At 41.9% G+C, this 24726-nt stretch overlaps 1 protein-coding gene across 1 annotated transcript in view; it reads right to left on the reverse strand.

Annotated features, from left to right (window-relative positions):
* The window catches only part of ANO4 (anoctamin 4), a 308805-nt gene extending 291385 nt beyond the window's left edge, over positions 1-17420 (reverse strand). Inside the window, exon 1 of the mRNA XM_072973171.1 lies at positions 17374-17420. The gene's annotated coding sequence lies outside the window, so the exon portion shown is untranslated. The remainder of the gene's footprint in view (positions 1-17373) is intronic.
* Positions 17421-24726: the final 7306 nt, after the last annotated feature.

Genomic DNA, 24726 nt, shown 5'->3' on the forward strand with positions numbered 1-24726 from the left:
CAGGAGTGAGGCGTACTGCAGGCCAGAAAGACCGGCAAGAATAGCATTAGCATTTAAAAGAAAACCAAAGAGCATCTTGGTTCTCGGCCAAAATCTACTAGTTCTAATTTAACCCATTCATTTCCAATAGAATCAGTGGTATGGGGAGTTATTAGAGGGTAAATTTTAAAATCACTTAGGTTTGGCTCTAAAATGTGTACTTTTAAAGATGGATATATTCAGTGATGTAAGAATTTTCAACCAGTATGTTTAGATTCTGAATGCTCATCAACACCACGAATCCACCCACCCTCCCACTGCGAGCTATGCCTAAGATGTAAAGCAAGTAAGAATCCCTGCCCATCCACACACCAAGACAGGGCCTCCTGCCCTGACAACCAGGACATCTATGGGTTTCTAGTGCCTTTTTATATCAGCTACACCATCACTTCTGCCAGGGAGAAGGGGTGAAACATGAGCCAGCAGATCCCAGCCCTAACCCTCCTTCTTTCCTACCTCCTTCAATTCAAGAGCTGATTTGAAGCCCTTAGTTACACCTAAGGAAAGAGAATACAGGGCAACCGGCAGAAGTCATTTCTTTGTCTTGGTTTTTATAATCTTTTCCAAATGAACATTTTTTATGTTTAGTTATTCTGCCCTGCCTAATTCTGAGAAGGCTGTGGGTGCTTACAAGACATAATGTGGCTATTAAGACAGAAACATAAAATCAAAACTCATGTAATAGAGGAAGAAGAATCTGAAATCCTAAAGCCAGTAATTTTCAAAGTTCAGTGTGCTTAAAAATAACCAGTGTTCTAACTAAAATGCAGACTTCCAGCCCCAGGATCCAAGAACTCTCCACCAGTAGACCTAGCATGAGGTCCAGAGTCCATAAGATATGCACTCCAGGTGATTCTGATGCTAATAGTCTAAGGAGAGCTTTTTTTTTTCTTTTAAAGACTGTGCAGATGGTTATTTCATGTAATTCTCAAAACAATCTCATGGGGGTACTATTATTCTTGTTTTAACACAATTTTTAAAAGTTACACCCCATTTACAGTTATTACAAAATACTGGCTCCCTTCCCCATGTGGTACAGTACACCCTTGTAGCCTGTCTTACACCCAATAATCTGTACCTCCCCCCATCCCTATATTGCCCGTCTTCCCTTCCATCTCCCCACTGGTAATCACTAGTTTGTCCTCATCTGTGAGTCTGCTTCTTTTCTGTTACTTTCACTAGTTTGCTGTATTTTTTTATTCCACGTAAGTGTCATTATACAGTAATTGTCCTTCTCTCATTTCACTTAGCATAATGCCCTCCAAGTCCATCCATATTGCTGCAAATGGCAAAATATATTCCATTGCATGTATACACCCATGCACTTATGGTCTATAAATCTATGACAAAGGAGGCAAGAATATACAATGGAGAAAAAGAGTCTCTTCAATAAGTGGTGCTGGGAAAACTAGACAGATACACATAAAAGAATGAAATTAGAACATTCTCTAATATCATATACAAAAATAAATCCAAATGGATTAACGACCTAAATGTAAGACTAGATACTACAAAACTCCTAGAGGAAAACACAGGCCAAACACTGACATAAATTGCAGCAATATTTTTTGGATTCATCTCCTAAAGTAAAGGAAATAAAAGCAAAAATAAACAACTAGGACCTAATTAAACTTAAGGAGAGCCCTCCTAAACAACACTAACATTGGCTAAAACAGAGATTATAACTTAAAATTGAGCTCTGAGTTTCCTGGCACCCAAAGCAAGAAGGGGTAACATGATATATTACATAACCATCACTATATTTATTCAGAGATAAACATTTTACAAATTCTGAAAGTAACATAATATGCATTTTTATTACTATCTACATAATAAACAATCCCTAAGCTCTATTATTTGAAATTTGTAAATGTTATCTCCTGCAAGTTTAGGTAATTTGGTTGAGAAACAAGTTATATGGAAATACAAATACTGCACAATAAATTTCTAAGTTCCTTAACTCCTGGAAATAAGCATTAAGCCCATAGCCTATAACTAACTATTCCAATTCTGTCTGACTCCTAAGCCTCCAAGAGATGGCTTTGGTGGTAAGTTATTTGTAGACAAAGAATGTCACCTGCAGTGTCAGAAGACAAAGGATGTTGTGGCCATTAAGCCATCAGCCACCACTAACTGTGCACCCTAAGATTCAGGATGGAGTGAAACAGAACACTGGTCCTAGACAGTTAAGGCACATGCATACCAAAGGAGTGATTTCAATGAGCCCAGACTTTTGCATCTTTCCCTACACGGAAAAGTGCTAAATTCATTAACTTGAGATGTCTGGTTTTCTTTAACTAACAGTAATCTTTTAATGTTCTGACCACTTTGTTTTTGCAACAAAACTCATATATCCTGGCTCCTCATTTATCTTTTTGGAGCAGTCCCTCAGTGCTATGAGAGGCTTCCTCCTGGGCTTAAGTCCTTAGAAAGTCAGCCAAACAAAACAATTCTCAGCTTTTAAGTTGTGCATTTTTTTCTAGTTGACATTAAGTCCAAATAACTTAATGGAGCCCTACTACAGAGCTTTGGGGTAGGAAGCCAAGAGGTCATATTAGACATGGGAGTGAAAGTATTCTGGAATGTATCTGTACTTAATTATGTCCAAAAATCAAAGATTTCCTAGGAAAAATCTATAATCCAGGTGATCTGCCCTTCTATGATAAAATTTGTAAAGGGATATACAAATATAAAGAATCCTTATTAAGATTTCTGATATTCACCTAAGCAACCACCACCACCCTGTATACAAATTTCTAACACCCTCACATCACAAATGGGGAAACTAGGTGCCCAGATGCTAAGGGAGTTGCCTGTGGACAACAGCTGGTAAGGGAAGAGGCAAGAATAAAACCCCAGGGTGTCCTCTTTCACCCCAGTGGCATGACCACACTATACACTCTCAGTGTTAGATCATAACACCAAAGTAACAATTACTTTTGTATTGTCTCCCTGAATATCCTATTAATCTCTCTGCATTATTTATTAAGAGGTCAGATCAGTTGCAGGAGCTGGCTAGATCACTAGCATCTTTCCTTTGTATTAAAATCACAAATGCCTACCTCTCAGGATGTCCTTGCCCCCTTGATGAGGAACATGCAATTGATAAAGATGCCTAATTTTGTAATTATGTGAATGGCACCCAAGAAAATTGATTTCAAAAGTAGTCTTCCTGTGAGAAAGCATGGATGTTTTGTAACAGGTTTAAAATGACTGTGTGAAGAGGTTGTCTTTGTATTCTGGTTGTTTCCTGGCTTCAACAGAAGATCTATATGTTACATCGTAAATAGCTACCTAAACAGATGGCTTTTCACACATTAGATCCTATCACAGGCACAGACTCATGACATGATGTTTTTAATAGCTATTAATTAGCTAGATTTAAGTGAGTCAAAGTCTCTTTGAAATTTTATAAAAACAGAATGGCTCTACCCAATTTAATGTCACTCCCAGTCTCCCTGAAACATCCGAGTGTGATGTGAACTCACTATGGGGAAATTGAAAATCTGGGGAAATTACAGCACATTAAGTTACAGAAAAATATATTTTCTGTTGTTCAAAGATACTAGTAAAAATATTAACATGAAAGTATGGCATTTATAACCCTAATCTGTAACCAGCCAAATAAAGCAGTTCAATTCAACCAGCACACCGAGGACCTAGGACAATGCACTGGCACCAAAAATACAGAACAAAAACGAAGTTCCTGACCCAGAGACACTCAGAGACCCAAGAAAGTCAGCTATGGGTAAACGTTTAAATTAAAATGCAGTGTGATGAGGCCAGAAATAAATGTAAAAGGTGCAGGGTCAGAGTCAGCTTTTTCCATGATTTTCAGAGAATCTGGAACCTCCATCACCTTCATCCCACTGCCCCTTACCTGTGATTAAGAAATACATGCATTACAATGCAGTAAGGACTTGCTATGGTCCTTTCAGGACTGGATTTTGACCTTGCTTCCTGCTGGGGTACAGGAGAGAAGAGAAAGACTCTTAGGTGAGCACTCTGCTGACTCATCTTTGCTACAATTCCACGAGGTCCCAAGTAGCACGTGTTTCAGCATTCTTCACATCCTAGCTTCAATAGCCCTCCTGTCATTTTGTCATACAGCCTCATTACATTAATTACACTCATGCTCCCAAAATAAAAATGGTACCCCAAGGGGGCTCACTGTACTCTTCAATGTGGCATTATCAGATACGCACTACTTAGATTTGTCTAAGGTTCTCTGGCAAATCAGTTACGAAGCTAGGACCGAACACAGAGCCCGACTCCAAGTCCAGACTTCCTAATATGGCCTTCTCCACAAAAGGCATGCTTTGCTATTCCCCCAGGACAAGTGTTTCATTCCTCAGTTTTAAGAAAACTCCAGGTGTTGCCAAAATTTTCTCAGCACATTCAAGTAAATAAAGCCATGTGACAGTTCTGCTCATTTTAATCGATGTCTTTCTCAGATGGGGTTTGCAAGGAGGCAGTGTCCTAACCGCTATAATGACAGTATAATCAAGCAAGCAGTAGCAGTAAGTCACCTGTCATCAGCAGCGGCTACCAGACTCACCCCCCAGTCACCCTCAGTAAGAGGGGGACCAATAGTATTGGTTTTCACTTTATACATCAGCACTGTTTCTTCTCGAACACACATTTGATTGAATGATGCCCCAAGGAAACGTATGAAAAAAAAATGATCATCTCGTAATTACTTGGCTATCCATGGGTGTCAGGAGGTTTTCCACAGTTTAAAAGCAGCCTGCAGCCAAGTGTATTAGGTTTCCCTAGAGGCCTCTGATAACCAAATAAGGCCCCAATCCTTGCTGCGTCTCTTTGAGATGCACAATGGGTCGTCCTCAATTTAGGGGAAAATGGTTCCTAGGTCTTTTGTTTAGAACTCGGAAAATGAGCTCACCATGTAACTAAGGATTTTATGTTGCCAGGACCAAGCCTGGTCGTACTCAGTAAGCATGGGGCAGATTGACGGATGAATGAAAGAAGCGGGGCTGTAAGTCATGGTAAAACGCAAGGCCAGTGCATGAAAGCCCCGTGACTAAAATGAAGCGCCCGGACCTGCACGAAGGGAGAACGGAACAGCAGCGCCAGCGGCAGCTCCTGCAGCGGGACTGCAGGAAGAGCCGCCCATTTGAAAGTCCGGCATTTGTGAGCAGGTGGCTGGGGCTGGAGAAGAGAAACAACGTGGCACCGTGCTCCCCTGGTTTCCTCTGGAGTTTGCCCCACATACCTGTTCTGTTTGCTGATACTACTTCGTATCCTTTTATCAAAATATACCTTAGCTGTGAGTATGAGTATGTGCTGAGTCCTATGAGTTCTCCGAGTCAGTGAACCTGGAAGTGGTTTCGGAGACCCCGACGCTAAGGATCTGCAGGAATCAGCCCAAGGACGAGACATGGCCCGGGGCCCAAAGTCACGCACGCCTTCTGCACGGATGCCTTTCATCCTACACCACCGAGGATCCCTGTGCTGGAAAAAATGGAGTTTGGGATGGAGTGTGGGAGAAAACAGAAGTTGGAAAGGAAAAGAAAAGGAGGATGCAGCCTATGGCAAAAGTGGGCTTCGCTTTAAGTGGCCAGAAGGCATCAAGAGAGGCCCCTGTGACCTTTCTTGGAAAGAGCTTTCAGAGAGAAAGGAAGGGAGAAAGGAGAGAAGCATACACGAGAAACAGGAGAGTACCTACTTGCAACTTACCTGGAGACTCTACATTAAGAAAAGACCATTCCACCTTGACAAGTTTTCTCCACCTTGACTCCTGCATGCAATGAGCCCAGCAGGTACAGGTAGAGAGAAGACAGAAGGCAGAGAGGGAAGACTGACTGCTTCACACTTCTTACCTCTCAGGGGCTGGCACGTATCTTTCCCCTAAATGTCGCCCTCAACAGACTTCAAAGCTTAAAGAAGCTCTGTACTCCGTTGGGATCAATATTTTTGTGCCATGTAGGGACAAAGGCAATGAAGTAAGTGTCAAGAAATGCATGGGAATAGTGAACCCCAAATTCAGGGCAACAGTTACCTCTGGAGAAAGGAGGGGTACATGAGGACTTCAGATATATCAGTAATATTTGAGGTCTTCAGTAAGTGGTGGGTATGTGCTTTCAATATTTTTATGCCTTTTTACATGTCTAAAATATTATATAATATTTAAATACATAAAAGGAAAAAAAATCTTTGTGAAAAATGGCACATGAGACCAGGAAGTCTTTTGTATGGGGAACAAAAAAGGGAAAACCTTGAGAGCGTGAGAAGCATCCCAGGTGAGAGCCAGGTCCAGGGGAGGGTCCTGGATGGCAGGAGGGTGCTGGAGTGTCCCCACGGGGAAATGCGCTCGAGGAGGCACATCACATCCTTGACTACCTATCAGTTTCATCTGACCTTCCCCAGGAACAGGGAAACTGAAAATGCTGTTTTATATTTACATTCCCTTTCAAGCTTTAGGTGTGGGGAGCTGGTACCTTTTGTCCAGGGGAGGAGGGAAGCAGCTTGTGGTGGTAGTGGTGGGGTCTCTTGTCCTCGCAAAGGCAGCTCAGCCACACTGACCACACAACCCTAGCAGCTACCCTTTGCTCAGCTCCTTCTGGTAGCCCTGAAGACGTGGGAAAGTGAAGGATAAAGGAGAGAGAAATGACGGAGCCAAGACAGAGAAATCCAATATTAAGTCACTCTTCCCCAGTTCTGGTCTCAGCCCTGAGAAGCAAGCTCCAATCTGGTCTGTTCTTGATTTGACAAGGACATATGCATTTCACAAGGCTGCGGTGGTGCTTGGCACATGAAAGGAAAGCAGTGTTCCTGCCACACAACAATACGCACACACTGAGAGACCAGGCACTAACACGGCCCAGTGGAAAGACAGATCTGGCGTGCGAAGACCTGAGTCTGAGTCCATGCTCCAGTGTGTCTGAGCAGAACACTTACCCTCTAAGTTCTACCTCCTCAAATGTGTGTAAGAATACCTACCAGTAGTGGGTTGAATACTGCCCTCTACAAGATAACCCACCTGGAACCTCAGAATCTGACCTCATTTGGAATAAAGGTCTTTGCAGATGTAAGTTAAGGTAAGGATCTTGAGATGAGAGCATCCTGGAATAGAATGGGCCCTAAAAGGACACTGTCGTTGGATGAGACAGGAAAGAGGAAAACACACACACACACACACACACGGCCATGTAAAGGCAGAGGCAGAGGCTGTAGGTATGCTGTCACAAACCAGGAGCTAACAAAAGCTGGACAAGGAAAGGGAATATTGTTCCCTAGATCTTTCAGAGGGAACACAGTCATGTGCCATCTTGATTTCAAACTTCTGGGCTCTAGAACTGAAATGGAATAAATTTCTGTTGTTTTATGCTGCTAAGTTCATGGCAGTATGTTGCAGCAATCCTAGGGAACCAACACACTACTTTATAGGATCAGTGTGAACATCAAGTAAGATAATGCCTGTGAAAGTACACTGTGAACTATTTAGAGGGGTAAGTGGCAGCTATCATTATGGAATTCTAAAATCTGGGGAGTGATATGTCTAAGGGAAACCAAGTTCCAGATCTGGTCCTAAGGACACACACACACCCAGCAGCTCTTTCCAGAGAGGACAGTTAGGAGGCTGTTATCTGACTCCTTGCCCTGCCCACTCCAGACTGCCTCACTTCACTTGTGCTTTGTGCCTTCGAGGAGGATTCAAGTGTCAGCTGGCGCAGAAAGAAGGTGCCCATCTGCTCTCGGACACTGGTCCCGTGGCAAGCATCACACACTGAGGCCACCATCTGCACAAACAACTCATATCTAAGCACAGTTCAATGTCAGTCCTACTCTAATCCTGAGCGAGCCAGGACTGAGGGCAGGTGGCTCTGGGGCCCAAGGCTTTCCATGAAGAGCTCAGTTCTGGGTCAGAGCATTTCCGAGCAGCTGAACTCCAACCTGATGGAGGATGGGCTCACTGCAAGGCCCTCAACTGCCACCCTCTGAATCTGTGTCTCATTTAGGGCATTTCCAGGCATAATGTAATCCTCACAATACTTTCCAGCCTTTCCTTTTTAAGGGGAGTTTTGAGTGTTGAATTTATTATTTTCCTTTATATTAAAATCCGTCATCCTCGAGGGAGTGAAGAATAGATATAAGTTGATCAAAGTACTCAGGCAAAAAGTATAATAGGGTAAAAAGAATAATACCAGAGATGAAGACACACAGGAAGGAAAAACTGTTGCAGAAGCCATGAATGAAATGCAATGTAAGAAAGGTAGGATGCTTATCCTTAATGATAACTTTATACTTCACAGTATGTTTGTAAGAAAATTGGTTCTGTTCCCATTTTGTAAACCAGAGCAAAGAACAGAGGGCAGGTAGACTATCTGTGTTCAGAGAACAGACATCTAATTCCCAGGAATTAATGTAGTGAGTGGACTCAGCAGCCTTCAAAGGTGTCTTCCAATTCTGAAATTCACCTTCCTCGAATGCAAAGTTTACAGTGACTCCTCCCTCCCTAAGGTCAAGGTTCTTGGCATACAGTACTCAAGGCCCTCAGCAGCCAGCCAACCATAGCAGTTAGACCAGGAAAAGGCAGTGTCTAGGACTTAGCAGAGATGAGGCTGAAGAGAGGCAGGCAGAGCCCAATCCTGAAGAGCTAAAAAGACTGACTTTATTCTCTAGACAACTGGGAGCCACTTGAGTTTTATAAAGAAAGTGACAAGATCTCTCTAAACTGCAAATCTGGTTAAGCCAACAGCCATGTGGAAAATGGATTGGAGAGACTCCAATGGAAGAAAGACCAGTGACAAAATATTGGTCCAGACAAAGGTGACAAGGTTTGAAACCAGGCAGGGAGAGTGGGATTAAAAGAGAGACAGATTCAACAGTTTACTACCCAGATGTGGGGAGCAGGACAGAAAAGTCTAGGATTATTTGAGGTATCTGACTTGGACAACTAGGTACATCTAGGTACATTCACCAAGACAGAAAATACAGAAGGAACAGATGAAACTGGGGTAAAAAGATGGCTTTTGGTTAACCTGAGTTGGCGTACCTGTGGGATATGTCTAGAAAGAAGTCAGAAATGGTCGGGGGGAGATTTGGAACTAAAATACAGAATACAGGTCACAGGTGAAATAGGGGTAATGGCTACAAACCAGGAAGGGCAGATGGAGGAAGAGAAAAGCGCAGACTGTGGTCACACTGCCATTTAAGGGACACAGAAGGTCTAGTGAAGGAGAAGAGCAGGAGTGGGTTAGAAGTCAAGGCCTGAAGGGCTTCAAGGAAGCGATCTCCCAAGAGTTGAAATACCCCAATACTATGCTGAAATTCAAGGCTAGCCATGCAAACTATAAAATTTCTTAAACACAGCAGGGCTCCTTGACATCCATCTTGGCAATGATTTTTTTTGGATTTGACACCAAAAGCAAAGAACAGACAACTGAGATCACATCGAACTATAAAACTCTGCACAAAGGAAATCATCAACAAAATAAGACAACATACAGAATGGGAGAAAATATTTGTAAACAATATATCCGACAAGGGATTAATATTCAAACTATGTAAAGAACTCATACAACTCAATAGAAAAAATCTGATTAAAAAGATAAGCAGAGGAACTGAACAGACAGTTCTGCAAAGACAACAAACAAATGGCCAACAAGTACACGAAAAGGTGTGCAGCATTACTAACAGGGGAAATGCAAGTCAAAACCACAATGAGGCGGCCATTCTAGCAGGTATAAGACAGCACCAAAAAGGCAAGAGATAACAAGTTTTGGTGAAGATGTGGAGAAAAGGGAACCCCTGTGCACTGATGGTCAGAATATAAGTTGGTACAGCCACTACAGAAAACATATCGAGTTTCCTCAAAAAATTCAAAATAGAACTACCATGTGATCCAGCTAGTCTACTTCTTGGTATTTATCCAAATAAAAAAAACTAATTCAAAAAGATATCTACTGTACAATTTGTAACTGTAAACTGATGAATGTTAACTAAATTTATTGTTGTAAGCACTTTGAAATATATATACATATATAAAAATATATAAAATCATGATGCTGTAACACCTTAAACCAATACAATGTTATGTCAACCATCTCAATAAAACTGGGGGAAACTGCTAGCAGTACAGATGAATAATGCAAAATATCTCCAAATCACTTAGATGTCACTTTTAAACTTTTCTCATCGCATTTTCTTTAGTGAGAAAACAGTATCTAACTCTTGAGAAAATAATGATACATGAAGCAGCCCTGACTTGCGATTAAGTGGGGGAAACGACCCAGCCTCTCCTGATGCTTTAATCACTTTGACCCTCTTTGCAAACTATGCTATTTTAAGACAAATCGATCCTCTGATGAAACAGTAAGACTCTTGTTCTGTTACATTTTCCCCAAAACAAAGAATATGGTTAAGTTTTCAAAGAACATCTCTGCACAGGGAAAGGAGGTAGAACATTAGCTGCAGTGTCAGGAAGTGTGAGGGCAGGTGAAAGCGAGCGATGCTGGAACTGCCGAAAACACGCCCACAGTCGAGTTGAGCAGGGGCCAGGAAACGAGGAAGAAATCTGTTAAGTCAGTTAATAGCAATTAAATAAAGATAATCAAGGATGATAGCCACGAAAGTACAGTGATTGTTGCAGAGAGCTTTAAATTAAGGATTAGGGATACAGCTTTACTTTAAGAACAGAACCAAGACAATAGTCACACCATTTAATTCAATAAATACTGATCAGCTAGTACTATCACATACTGTGCAAGGCCATTGGGATTCAAATTTGAATCACACATTTTCTCTGCCTGCATGGCACTCGTGCACTCAACTATGACTCACTGTGGTTAATTATCTGAGTAAGGTGCTATGGGAACACAGAGGAAGGAGCATGGAGCATGGGTAAGCCCTCATAGAAGAATGGCATTTGAGCCAGATCTTAAATTTCATCAAGCAGAAAGTAAGAAAAACAGGATGTTTCAAGTGAGAGTCCAGCATAAGCAAAGGCAAGGAGGTGTCACAATACACCAGATAGGGCTGGTTCATAGGATGCTTGGGAGGAACAAAGCTAGTAAGACAGGCTGGGCTAGACCACAAGGGCCCTGAACCACATGCTATGAAACTTGAACTCAAACTACAACTGGTCAGGGACCACTGATAATTTGTTTTACATGTATGTTACTGTGGTAAAAATAGAAGATTCACCATTAGAAACATTTAGTATATTCATAACGTTTCACAGCCATACCACTCTCCACTTCTAGAACATTATCACTCCAAAAGGAAACCACATTTACATTAAGCAGTCTCTCCTCATTCTTCCCTTCCCCCAGTCCCTGGCAACCACTCATCTGCTTTGTCTCTGTAGATTTGCCTATTCTGGATATTTCATTTAAATGGAATCATACAGTATATATCTTTTTATGTCTAGCTTTTTTCATTTAGCACATCGTTTAAGGCTCATGCATGTTTTAGCTTATATCGGTAGTTAATTCCTTTTTCTAAGTAAATATTCCACTGTATGGACATGCATTTTGCTTATCCATTCATCAGTGACTGGACATTTTGGTTGTTTCCACCTTTAGGCTATTGTGAATTGTACTTCATGAACATTAGTGTAACCAGTTTTTGTTCGGACACCTGTTATCCATTTTTTCTGGTATATACCAAGAAGCAGAATTGCTGGGTTATATGGTAATTCTATATTTCACTTATTGTAGAACCACCAAACACACTGATGGTTTTCAAGCCAAGGAATGGCTGGCACGTTGAGATCAATGTCTTAGTCAATGACAGCAAGTAGCTGAGGGAAGAGAAAACAGGCTAGCAAAGAGGGCAGGTAGGGAGGCCATGTGGGAGGCTCCTGCCCCAGCCCTCATAAGAGTAGAAAGCTTTCATCCACTGCAGGGCAAATGACCACAGGAATGAAGAGGTAGATTTGAGGTACATTTCTGAAGCAGAATGAGGAAGAATTGCTGAGCAACTAGATGTAGGAAAGGATTGAAAAAACACTTTATTCGTAGCACAACATTTGTACATTTTGAGTTATGTGTGGACAATTCTCTTTGACTAGATCCTGAGCTTCAAAAAGGCATGTCTGAGTCACCGTCACATCCCCAGTGCTTAGCACAGATCTTGGCCAAGGAAATGAACAAAGAACAATCTCAGTGTCTGAGTGAGTAACTATACCAGCCATTATTCACCCAGAGAACAACTGATAGGGGCTGTGAATGAGGGAGGTGGTTAAAGGTGACTCTTCATTCTGAGGAGGATGGACAGTGACACAGAAAACACAGCAGTGGTTTAGTTAGCTGCTTGTGGGAACATGAAGGTAGGGATGACCAGACAGCTAGAAATTCAGAGCTAAGTCTTAGGCAGAAAATTTGAGACAAAAGGTAATACTTTGACCTAGACTGTTATTAGCTTTATTCATGAAAATCTCTCTCATTTAGATATCCAATTTCATGAATGAACTCAAAATACCATTAAGGGTGTAAATATATTCTAGGAAGAACTAGGGAAAATGGCAATTAAAAACTAGAGTGTGGGTTGTGGCTTAACCTAAATAATGCCCACAACTAGGATTCCGGTAGGTCCAGAGATACCTCCTACACTGGCAGGGCAGGCAGTCCTCAAGCATCTACTCTCTTAAGATGATCGACATTGAAGAGATGGGGCCTTTACATGGAAGTTTAGGTAAAAAGAAGATAATTTAACCACCATATGAGGACACCATGGTGTCCCTTCCAGGCAAATAGCTTCCAGGACTCAGATCTGAGACCTACTTTCAAAAAGGGCCACTTTTGAGTCAGAGAGATGGTGTATGAGATAGGCTGTGATAAACTGTCATTGGCTCCAATTCTTTGCTTTGCTTTTTGCAGGGAGGGGGGAATTTTTTTTTTAATTGATGTATAGTTGATTTACAATGTGTTAGTTCAGGGGTACAGCAAAGTGATTCAATTATACATATATTCTTTTTCAGATTCTTTTCCATTATAGGTTATTACAAGATATTGAATATAGTTCCCTGTGTTCTACCATAGGACTTTGTCTATTTTATATACAGTAGTTCGTATCTGTTAATCCCAAATGCCTTATTTATCCCTCCCCCTCACCCCTTTAAAAGTTTGTTTTTTATGTCTCGAGTCTGTTTCTGTTTTGTAAATAAGTTCATTAGTCTCATTTTTTTATACTCCACATATAAGCGATATCATATGATTTTGTCTTTCTCTGTCTGACCTACTTAGTATGATAATTGTTAGGTCCATCCATGTTGCTGCAAATGGTATTATTTCACTCTTTTATGGCTGAGTTGGCTTCAATTCTTTATCCTTCCCTAATTTCACATATTTTTTCCATTAACTTTGCAGTGTCCTCCCACTGAGACATTCTGCCCCATCCCTAACTCTGGCTCAGCCATATGACATGGCTTGGTCAATGTGATAACAGCTGAATATGTTCCCAGCAGAATGAAAAGCTTTCTCTTGCATGAGAGTATGCCAAAACTAGCCTACAGGAGGATGAAAGACTTGTAGAACAGAGCTGATTCACCCCAGTTACTCCAGCCACCGTCAGCCTGAATCAGCCAACAGCCAGTCAACTCCAAGACACTGGGTGAGCCCAGGCAAGATCCGCAGAGCCACCTAATCCCAGGTCAGTGCTGAACGCTCAGTGTTGTATGCCAGTGAGCTTTGGGGGTTGTTTGGTGTGGTATTATTGTGGTAATGGTTACCTGATACAAGGTCCTCTGCCACAGTTCTTTGTTGACTTAACACTGAACCTCAGGGACCACCGCTGCACCAGCACTGGGAGACAGTCTCCTTGCCATAGGCGCCAGACGATTTTTAAAGAACAGGAATAATCAGTCTTCAGAAAGAAATACTTCCCTTGTACAGTAGACCTCACACACACCAAAAACACAAATTACCCCTGTCACCCTAATATGGTTTCAGAAGCTTGAGATACTACCTTACCTAGATCAATGCTGCTCAGGTTATCAGTTGCAATCATTAGTAGGCCATGGCATCAATTTAATGGATCATGACTACCAGTTTTCTGGGGAAATATCAAAGTACATGACAAATAAGGATAAGCATTATTTCCTGAAACATTTTTTTTCAAATGTGAGTGAAAGAGAGGAGAGGAAGAAGCAGTAGATCACAATATGAAATTATTTCTTATTGTAGGTAATGGCTCCCCAAAGAGATGTAAGCCACAAGTTAAGAAAAGGTAACTGAACAGCATTTTACAACTCACTAAATTCAGCATTCAAGCCCAACCCAGTAGATATGAGGAGGAGACAGGTAGGAAAAGAGAGAAGGCATTATCCCGCCAGAGTAACTAGTAGGAAGAGCCACTTTCACACGTTTTAGGATAAAAAAATTTTTTTTTAATTTCATCTCTTTTGAGTCTCATAACAGCATCATTTTACAGATGAAGCAATCGAGGCTCAAAGAGGTTAAGTCCTTCGTGTGACGATACCATCATAAGCGGCTGACCCTGGAAGAGAAGCCAGGTCTTTGGTCCACGTTCTCACTATCGTCTTCACCTGCTCCAACAAACACATCCTTGAGATCTCTCAATCCACTGTCTCACTCTGGGTCTCTACCCGTTTCCACGTCTAAGCAGACCTCCTCTTGATATGCTCCCTGATGGTGTTTTGGTTTTGTTTGTTGGGGCAAGTCGGCGCTGCCCTCTCTGTTGGAGCCCGGGCCCCACAGCGCCTCCAAGGTCGGCGCGTTGCTTTCGGGCTCCAGCTCCCGCCTCCGCGCGCGGTTCGGCCGCTCCCGGCACCGCGGCGCTAGCCCGTCCCGCGCAGCCGCCAACGCCGCCTCCAAGGAGCCCCCCAGCGCATCCCAGTCCCGGGACCACCCACGCCGCCCGGCTGCCCGCCCGCCGCGGTCCCGGCCCTGGTCCCAAGCCGCGCCGCTCCCCCGCCAGCAGCGCCGGCGCGGAATCCCTGACAGTGCTGTCCTGCATTGAGCTCATCAGATTTTCTTAACTCGTGTGATTATTTAATAGGTGTTTCATCCACCAACCTGCTCCACTGTCACTCCAGAAAGAAAGGAGCCCTGTTTGGGTCACTACAATGTACCCAGCACCTAACACAGGGCTTGGCATAGAGTGGCCACTCATGGGGCAGCTGTTGAATAAATGAACATGAATCACACTACCTCGGATGAAAAAAGTGGAAGTAATTCTCACTTTCTCCAGTTACAACCATAAATTAGCTGTATCCTTATTTTCCTAAAAAAAAAAAGCTGTATGAAATTTCCAAACTTACACCCTCCTAACAAGACACACAGTCATTAGAAGGGCGTTACCTAACCCTTTAGGTGCCCCTTTGCCCGCGAGAAATACAAGCTGAACCTGAATCCAGGTGCTCAGAAAGTCTGCCCCGATGTGTGACCTCTTTCACCACAGAACTCAAAGCCCTGATCCTCTGCTTGGTCCTGGCTTTCATAATGATTTACAAATCAGCTAGTGTCCACAAACCCACTGGCTGAACTCTGATGAACCACGTCTCAAAAACCCTAACCTACTTCAACTCAGCACTCAACAAGCAAGTTGCCAGTCACCGCCTCCCTACCCTGGCGGAAGCCCGCAGAGACTTACCGTACCTGTGGGTCGAGAAGTCGAGAAGTCGGCTGTGTGGCGAAACTGCCCTCCCATTTATAGCCTCGTAATCCCTCAGTCAGCTGATCAGCGTTGGCTGCAGCGCGCAGGTCTCCCTGCCTCAGCTGCTCTAGGTGTTGGTGCTGATGGCTCTCAGCTGAGTCTCTTCTGGGCCTGGCCCTCCCAGAGGATCTCTCAAGGTCATACCTCTTCCCTCTAGCAGGCTCACTCCAGGCAATGGTGGGAGGGCACACAAGCCCCAGTGTGGGGCAGTTCTGAAGGCCGCCCCAGCTCCAGATCTCCCTGTGAGATGCTGCAGCATCACAGTCCAAATCCTCTCTCTGCCCAGTCCTGCTTCCTCCCCCTCCCATCCCCTCCCTGCCCCCACACATATACACTCATGAACACCTGTCTTTCCCCAGCAAACTCCTTCATGTGCATCTCTGGCTCAGAATCTATTTCCCAGGGAACCCAAACTAAGCTAACCAAGCTCCCCCTCAAGTCAGTACTATGGTTGTTGGGGGTTTTTTTGTATCTAAACCATGTATATGAAACATGTTACAACACATACCGCACAGGTCAATCATTTTCCCGTAACATGGTATAAGCAGACCTGCCACTTACAATTGGTTGTAAAGCACTTGTTTTTACAGGCATGTTTTGATAAAAACAGTATTTCCAAAGATCTTTAAGAAGATCTCTTTCCTTCACAGCACCGGCCTGTTGGTAACCATATATTTTTTGGTGTAATATTGTCATCTGCATCTCGTACTAAATTTCAAGCTCCACAAGCATCACATGGGAGCTTGTTAGAAATGCAGAATGTTTCCCCCAACCCCCATCTACTAAACGAGAACCTACAGTTTAACAAGATCTCCAGGTGATTTGTATTCACATCAAAGTTTGAGAAAACTCGTCTAAACTACAAAGCTTCAGTATTATATTTGAAGTTTACTGGAACCACTTGGAATATCCACACACTCACATACCCCACCTATTAATCACCAAGACATACTGAAGCTATCTCCAGAATGTCCCTCCAACCCTCCTCTTTTGGACTATATTGCTTAATCCCCAGTTTGGGCCCTCTTATCTCTTGAGGACCACACTTCAAGGAGCAAGAATCCAGATTATTGGGTGAATGGATAACTGTACTGGAGCACTTTAATGCCTTTAGATTCTAAAATATATTACTTTTTGCAAATCAGATTTAATACAGCTTTAAATCAAGATTTTTCAGTTTCTTATATTAGAAATCCTCAGGCAACTTCATAGCTGCATCGTTTAATTGACTTTGTCCTCAGGTGCCATTAATCATTCCCTGATTCACTGATGCTTTCAATCGTCTAAAACTAAATAGCCACCACACGTGGAGAAGGGATTAACAGGACTGCTCTAGAATCAGAAATTAAATGACGAGACATGGGCTTGAATTCTGAAAAGAACAACATAGCCAAATGTAAGAGAACAAGGGGAAGTTGGGAAACGTGAAGAAAGGTCAGTGATTTATTTCTCTTAGCCAATTCTCTTGTCAGATAAACATTTCCAACGTTCCTCTTAGTTTTAAAGGGCAGGTGGTCCCCAACTAACATGATTTCTTCTTAGAGAAGTGGTAGATACACGGTGATTAAGATTCTGGGCCTGCTCACAAATGTCAGTCAGCTCACAGAACAGCAGAGAACCCAACCACCCCGTGCGACAACATTCCTATGGAGAATGTGCTCAGTGCTCGATTTTCAGTGTGAAGGACACACTTACCCCACAACCTCCTCAAATCAGCCTCCACACACTGTCCCACTGCTTGGAACACCAGTCCCTCACTCGAACAACCTCTACTCAACTGCCTGCCCTTCTACTGTGACATCATTTGCCCAGCCAGTATTCTGGAAAATCACACATTACCTTCCAGAAAGCCAGGACAAGTGGTTTTACATATTACAACTTCCTAATGTTAGTAGGTTAACCACAATACCCACATTCCATATAAACCTTACCAGGAAATTTATTCCATTATATATAATTAAAGTTAAAATAAACCTTCAGGGACATTTTGACAAGAGGAAAAAATTTTAAAGGCAGAGAAATGGGTAGATATCATTCCCTTTTAAAAATCATACAAAAAATTCAATTAAAACTAGAGAAGGCAGAAAAAGAGGGAAGAAAGAAGGAACAGCAAACAATACACAATGAATAGAAAGCAGTTACAAAATGGTAGCTCTTCATCCAACTTTATCAATAGTCACTTTACATGTGAATGGTCCAACTATATCAATTAAAAGACAGATCGTCAGAGTGGATAAAAACACAAGATCCAATTCTATATTGTCTATGAGAAACCCACTGTGGATATGATGGTTTAGAAACTGTGTCTAATTTGTATTGTCCTGTTTTTTGTAGAGGGTAGCTCCTTCCATTACCCTGTACCATGAATTCAGCTGGGCTAACACTGAAGCAGAAATGTTTTGGCTGGCCCCAGGTAGGGGCAGGTCAATGAGCATCTCTGGGCATCTCTAAAAGGGAGCATGCCAGTCTCCCAGCTGGGTCAGATTACTCTCATCTCCCAGTCACATCAGTAGCTCAGGTTGCAGGGTGACTTTTTGTGGCACCCTAGCTCTGAAGTTTAACTTTTCTCTATTTCCTTCGGCATCGCTCAATGTATCTGGTCACAATTTGTTGAAAGAAACTGAATCATGCTATTAAAAGAGTACCTCTTCTCGAGTACTCTACATGTCAGGCACATTCATAGCACCACCATACTTAGGCATAGCTCAAGTTTTCAGAGTTCGCACACGTAGAGGCACTGGTATGCCCTACAAGGTCACTAGAAAGATAAGCGAACATCCTTCCTTCCCAATGACATGACGGACTTTTGGGAAATGATCATTGATCTGAAACAAAGAAAAGTCATTTCACATCTCCCTGCCCTTTCAAAATGAGCAACATCTTTAAAATCCATAAAGAAATGTATGGAATTCATTTAGGATCTCTTTCTAAAACCAAGCAGCTCTACCAGGAGACCACTATGTGAAGGTTGTGAGACATAGGAGACTGGGGAAGAAAAGCACAAGGCAAAAGGGATAACTTAATGCTTATTCCTGTGCATGTAGATGTGGGAAAATTACCACTGCTCTTGAACACAAATGGAGGAGCTCTGATTGATGACAATTTCAGAGGACTGTATAATGGGGGCTGATGGGCAAATATCAAAAAGTGTTACCTGGATTCTCAGAGGGGAAATCTCCCTCTTTAGAAAGAAATCCCCTCCATATTTTAGATTAGGGCACAGTTTGCAAAAGATTCTTGTTAAATATAGGGTAGAACTCATTATAACCCAGGAACCCAATCTCAATTAGATTATCAGATTACTCCCACTAAACTGAAATCCAAAGAATAGGACTGGCTTAATTAGTGTAAATCAGTGGTTCTCAACAGATTTAAGGTCTGGGTTCAGCATGAGATACAATTTAGGATGAGTTAAGGGACACACACACAAAAAACAGGAAGACACATAGAAAAGGGAGAATCAAGAGTGTGAAAGACATACTTTATCAAGGACAGCCCCAGACAAAGCAGAGAGAGCAGAGAACTGGAAGTGCCATAAAGGTGGGGGCCCACTGCAAGGGCAAGGTACAACATATAGGAAGAGAAACTCCAAGGGAGGAAGCAGTGTTAAGAATTAATAATGAACAAGGGACCATGTCATGTGCTTTGCAGGATGGTTAGCAGCATTTCTGGCCTCTGCCTACTTGATATTTGCAATACCTTCTGCCCAGTTGTGTCAACCAAAAATACCTCCAGACATTGCCAAATGTATCCCATGAAATAAAATCACCCCTGGTTGAAAACCATTCTTCTAGAGTGATCTTTTTAATTAAAACTATTTCTCCCCTCTCATTATTGTTTCCATCTTAGCCTTTCCTCTAGGCTCAAGTTCCTTCTTTTCTAAAGTAGGCTTTTCAGTCATTCTGGCAGTAGGTGTGCACTGGGTACACTTTCAGTCTTTTTCCAAAAATGTTCTTGTGCTGACCTCCCTCTTCAGTGATCATTCAGCTGCATGTGGAACTCGGAATTGACCATGGTTTCCTTCAGCACTTTGAAGATATCGAGCCACTGTCTTTTGGCCTCTGTCATTACTATTGGAAAGTCTATCCTCAGTTTGTTTCTCATTTGCAGGAAATGTGTTTTTTCCCTCACATTTCTAAGATTTTTTCTTTGATTTTTGCTGACTCACCAGAATGTATTTATATGTGGATTCATTTTTACTTATTCTGCTTGGCATTCATTGTGTTTCTTGAATCAAAAGTGTTGTGTCTCTCATCAATCCTGGGAAATCCTCCATGGTTGTCTTTTTTTTTTTTTTTTTTGCAATATTCTATCTCTTCCCATTCTTTCTATTCTCCTAATCCAGACAGGGTTTCTACTAAACATATGTTGGACTTTCTCTTTCTATCTTCTATATTTCAACCTCCTCCTTCTTGTTTTACTGTCTTCTAACTCTCTATACTGCATTTGGGGTACTTTCTTCAGATCTATCATCCAGGCCTAATTTTCATTTAACTGTGTCTAATCTGCAGTTTAACTGGTCATAAAAAACATACTTCCTATATACTGGGCTCTAAACTGACCGAACAAATACATGATTAAGACATTAATTCTCAACTCGAGAACTTTTCATCTAGTAGGCTAGCCAGACATATGCAAAGAAAATTATATTGCAGTCTAATAAGAGCAGCTGGAACCTGAATACAATGGAAAAGAGTGGTAGAGAATTAGATTGGTGGTGGAGAGTGACCAAAAATGTTAAGTTGTGTGGTGGTGATGACAAAAGTTGTAAAGCTTGATCATCAAAAACTGGATATCAAACCTACACAGACTATCCCAGATGAAGACAGTTTCCAAACTTTCCTCCTATGGTTCTTTCAAATTCATCTTCTTTTAATTGAAGGAATAATAATAATAACATCTTCTGTACTCAATATGTTTTTACTTACAAATTTTTATGTTATGTTTTTATAATATCATATTTAAGACCTATTAGTAGTATTTTAATAGCATATTAATTAAATAATTTGAGCCTGTAACTTATAAGATCCTCTACATCAGACCAGCAGTTTATGCAGAAGAAAAATAGCTTAGAAACACGAAGGGGAGGGAGGGTATAGCTCAGTGGTAGAGCACGTGCTTAGCATGCATGAGTCCTGGGTTCAATCCCCAGTACCTCCATTAAAATAAATAAATAAATAAACCTAATTACACCCTCCCTGCCAAAAAAGAAAAAAGAAATATGAAGGGATGTCTGGTAAAGTTTGGAATTTGTAGGACACTCTGCTATAGTTGAACTGACTTATCCTACCCTAGAGTTTTCTTTAAACTAGCAACAGAATAAATAATAAAATAAAACATAAACAAATAATAAATTAAATTTATTTAAAAAAAAAGGAAGAAAAGGAAACTGGAAACTTTCACACAAAAATAGATATTAAAATCAATAAATTGCTCTAAGAAATCAACTAAGTATAATAATTAACCTATAGATAATCATGTCTGAGACTTACAAAAGCATCTATAAATTTCTATAATAAAATACTACATACTTGTTTGAGTGTCAGGCTTACTTCGTAAGTATACAAATTCTTTTTAAAAAACAGTTGCTTGGAAAAATTCAATATCTTATTGCTAATGGAAAGTTCCTAGGAATGAAGAGAAATATGGGCTTTTAATTTGTTTTTGAAAACCTACAAGTTAAAAATAGAAACCTCTTCCCAAAATTGGATTGCTTCTGAGTATGTTGCCCTACGGAAAGAGAAAGAAAAAAGCCAACTCAAAGAGAAACGTGATAAAATGTTAATCTGACAGCTGCCATTCCACACTCCTCTTTGCCAAGAAATGCCATAACCTCAAAGCTACTGGGGCCAAAAGCAGCACTTTATTTCTTCACTTCGGATTTTACTAAACTTTTAAAGCAAGCAGAGTCGGTTTTCATCCATGATAACATCAAAACCAAGGAGATTTCAAACTTACGGAAAATGTTCATACTTCGCATCCTGATTTTTCTACTCTCCAACTGACCCTCAGTCAGGACAACAAGAAAGATGGTGACCTTTGCCCTGGCAGAGCTAATGGTATGAAAATGTCCCCCAGTGCTCTGCAGTATCATCCAACCACATAACCAAAGACACTTTCGAGGAGGTCCCCCAAGACATGTACGTGAATCTCAGAAATCAAAATCCCAGGAGGCAGCCTGCAGGATGCAGACTGCTGGAGCTCGCTCTGTGTCATGCACACAGCATCCCCTGCGCTAGGGCCCAGGAACCTTCATTTCTAACCAGTTCCGAGGGGATTCTGAACATTTAGTGGAGTCTGCAATCTGCTGCTTTACAGATTGCTTTTGATAATCTGGCACTTCTGCAACACAGTGTCTCATCTCTAGGTGGCAGCACCTGTGAATTCAGAGATTTATTTCCAGGACAGGAATTACACACTGGATTTGTCCAACTAAACCATTATCTCTAAGCCCTCTATCTGTGGGGAAAAAAAACGTGGCAAGATAGATTTTGCATAATTTAAACCTCCAACTCAAACTTTAGAAATAAAAATAATTAACTGGCTACCTTTGCAAAGCTTTCCACAATTCACTTAAAGTGTAATGTCAGTTACAAATTTTAAGTCAAGATATTGTAAGCATTTTTCTTGCCCTGAGTGTTTAAGTCATGAGACACCCCCCCACCCTCCCTCTCCCCCCGCCTCCCACCCCTACCCCCACCCCACCTCCCACCCTCGCCAAAGATCACATAGATCAGCAATCAGCAAACATTTTCTACAAAGGGCCAAATAGTAACTGTTTTAGGCTTTGCAGGCCATACCAATTATTCAGCTCTGCCATTTTCACGTAAAAGCAACCACAGACAATACATAAGTATACAAATGAGTGTGGTTGTGTCCCAATAAAACTGTATATATGAGCACTGAAATGTGAATTTCATATAACATTCACATCTCAAAATATTATTATTCTTTTAATTTTTCCAATTGTATGGTCTGAATGTGTGTGTCCCCCACACACATTTGAAACTCTAATGCCTAATGTATTAGGTATGGGAGGAGCGGGAGGCCCTTAGGTGGTGCTTAGGTCATGAAGGTGGAGCCCTCATGAATGGAATCAGTGTTCACATTAAACAGACCCCACAGAGACCCTAGTCCTGTCTGCCATATGAGGATGCTATGAGAGGTCTGCACCCCCAAAAAAGGGCCCTCATCTAACTTTGGTGGCACTCTGATCTCAAATCTTCAGTCTTCAGAACTATGAGAAATAAATTTCTGTTTCTGATAACCCACCTGGTCTGTGGTATTTTGTTATAGCAGCCAGAACAGACTAAGATACCAACCATTTGAAAAAAGTAAAACCTAATTTTAGTTCTTGGGCTGAACAAAAGCAGGTGGCAGCCAAGATCTGTCCCACTGGCAGCAGTTCTTAGACCCCTGACACAGAACAAACTGTTGGAGCACCATGTTTTGTCAGTACCTGAGGGAGATTCAATCCAAGATAGATGCCTTGTCACCAAATAGAGGATTAAAGAAATTAAACAAAAAGTCATACGACAAAACTTGGAATTCTGATTCAGAGTCAATTTCCAGATGACATTTTACCCAATAGAACGCTTAGGTCAGATATTCCTAAATGCATCTAACCTTCCTTCTGGTACAGCCAAGCTATTAAAGGCCAGTGAATAGAGGCGAATTGTTGGGTCCAGAGAATCACACAAGCAGAAATGCAAATACAATCCGTTCAGCAGGCAAATGCATGAAGGAACCTTTAACCACATCGAGTCCCGAACCTCCAACAGGAAGCCAACACTGTTACCTGTAGTGTCCTGGCTCAGGGTTTCCTGGCTGCTGCTGCTGTAAGAAGGCACTGGAGTGATGGACAGAGAGGCTGGACAAGACAAAGGTGTGGCCAGCTCAGTCCTGCGAGTGAGGGATTGGTGATACACCGGGATGCCTGCATCTTTGGGGACGAAGAAAGGCAGATCTGATGGGAGGGTGGGTCTGCCTTGTGCATATGGATTTTTCCAGTGGGTGAGCCCAATTGCAACAGGCCCAGCAGCATCATAACCTGGCAAGACAAATACATAAGGTCAGAAGCAGCGATCAAAGCCTTATACCATATTGCTTTTTGTGTTTCCCAAAAGTCTTAGCTGTGAGTCAAATCAAACACCACTTGAGGTAAGGATGCATGTTACTAATAAATAGGCAGGAATTGTCACACTTGATGAATCTTGTTAACTAGTCAATATATGTTTATTAAGCACGTACTATGTGCTAGGTGCCTAATGTTTGCCTTTAAGGAGCTCAGATTCCAGTGAAGGAGATGAGACTTGTGTTCATAATGAAAAAAATAACTGAAGGTTTACAATGTACTAGATACTTTGCATAAGTGACTGTAATTCTCACAGCAACCGTACAAAGGGGCCATTACTATTTCAGTTTCACAGATGAGGAACCTGGACCTCAACTTACCCTCAGTCAAGCAGCCAGTAAGTGCCAGAGGCAGAATTTAAGCCCAGATCTGGCTCCAAAATGGAAATGAGGATCAAGAGACCTGGGACCAGAGTTGTAAATCTAGTAATCATCTTCACTGAAGCCACAGCTGACGCTCAGGAATAAACAGTCTACTTCATTGCCATAAAATAGTGAAACCACTAAAAGTTACAACACTGTCTAACACTTACTGGCACTGTGCTAAGGCATCTACCAGCACCATCTTATTTAAACCTCACAATAACCCTGTCAGGAAGGTACTAATATTCCCATTTGACAGATGAGGGAACCAAGACTAAGGGACATTATCACTTCCCCAAGGTCAATAACTACACAGAGATAACAGGCAGGATTCAAGCCCAGGCTCACTGATGACAGCATGGGTGCTCTGGTCCTCTGAGCCATCCTGCCTCACCAAGAGAGCAGGCAACAAGAGGGATTCTGGGAGCTGGAATCAGGGTCTGTTTCCTCAAATTGCCCTCAGGTCATTTATTCCTTTCTGAACAATTTTTCATAGAGGATCTCGATGGACCAGGATGCACAAGAAAGGGGAAATGCTTACACACTTGAGAA

This window comes from Vicugna pacos, chromosome 12 (genome assembly GCF_048564905.1).
Source record: "Vicugna pacos chromosome 12, VicPac4, whole genome shotgun sequence".
Lineage (NCBI taxonomy): Eukaryota > Metazoa > Chordata > Mammalia > Artiodactyla > Camelidae > Vicugna > Vicugna pacos.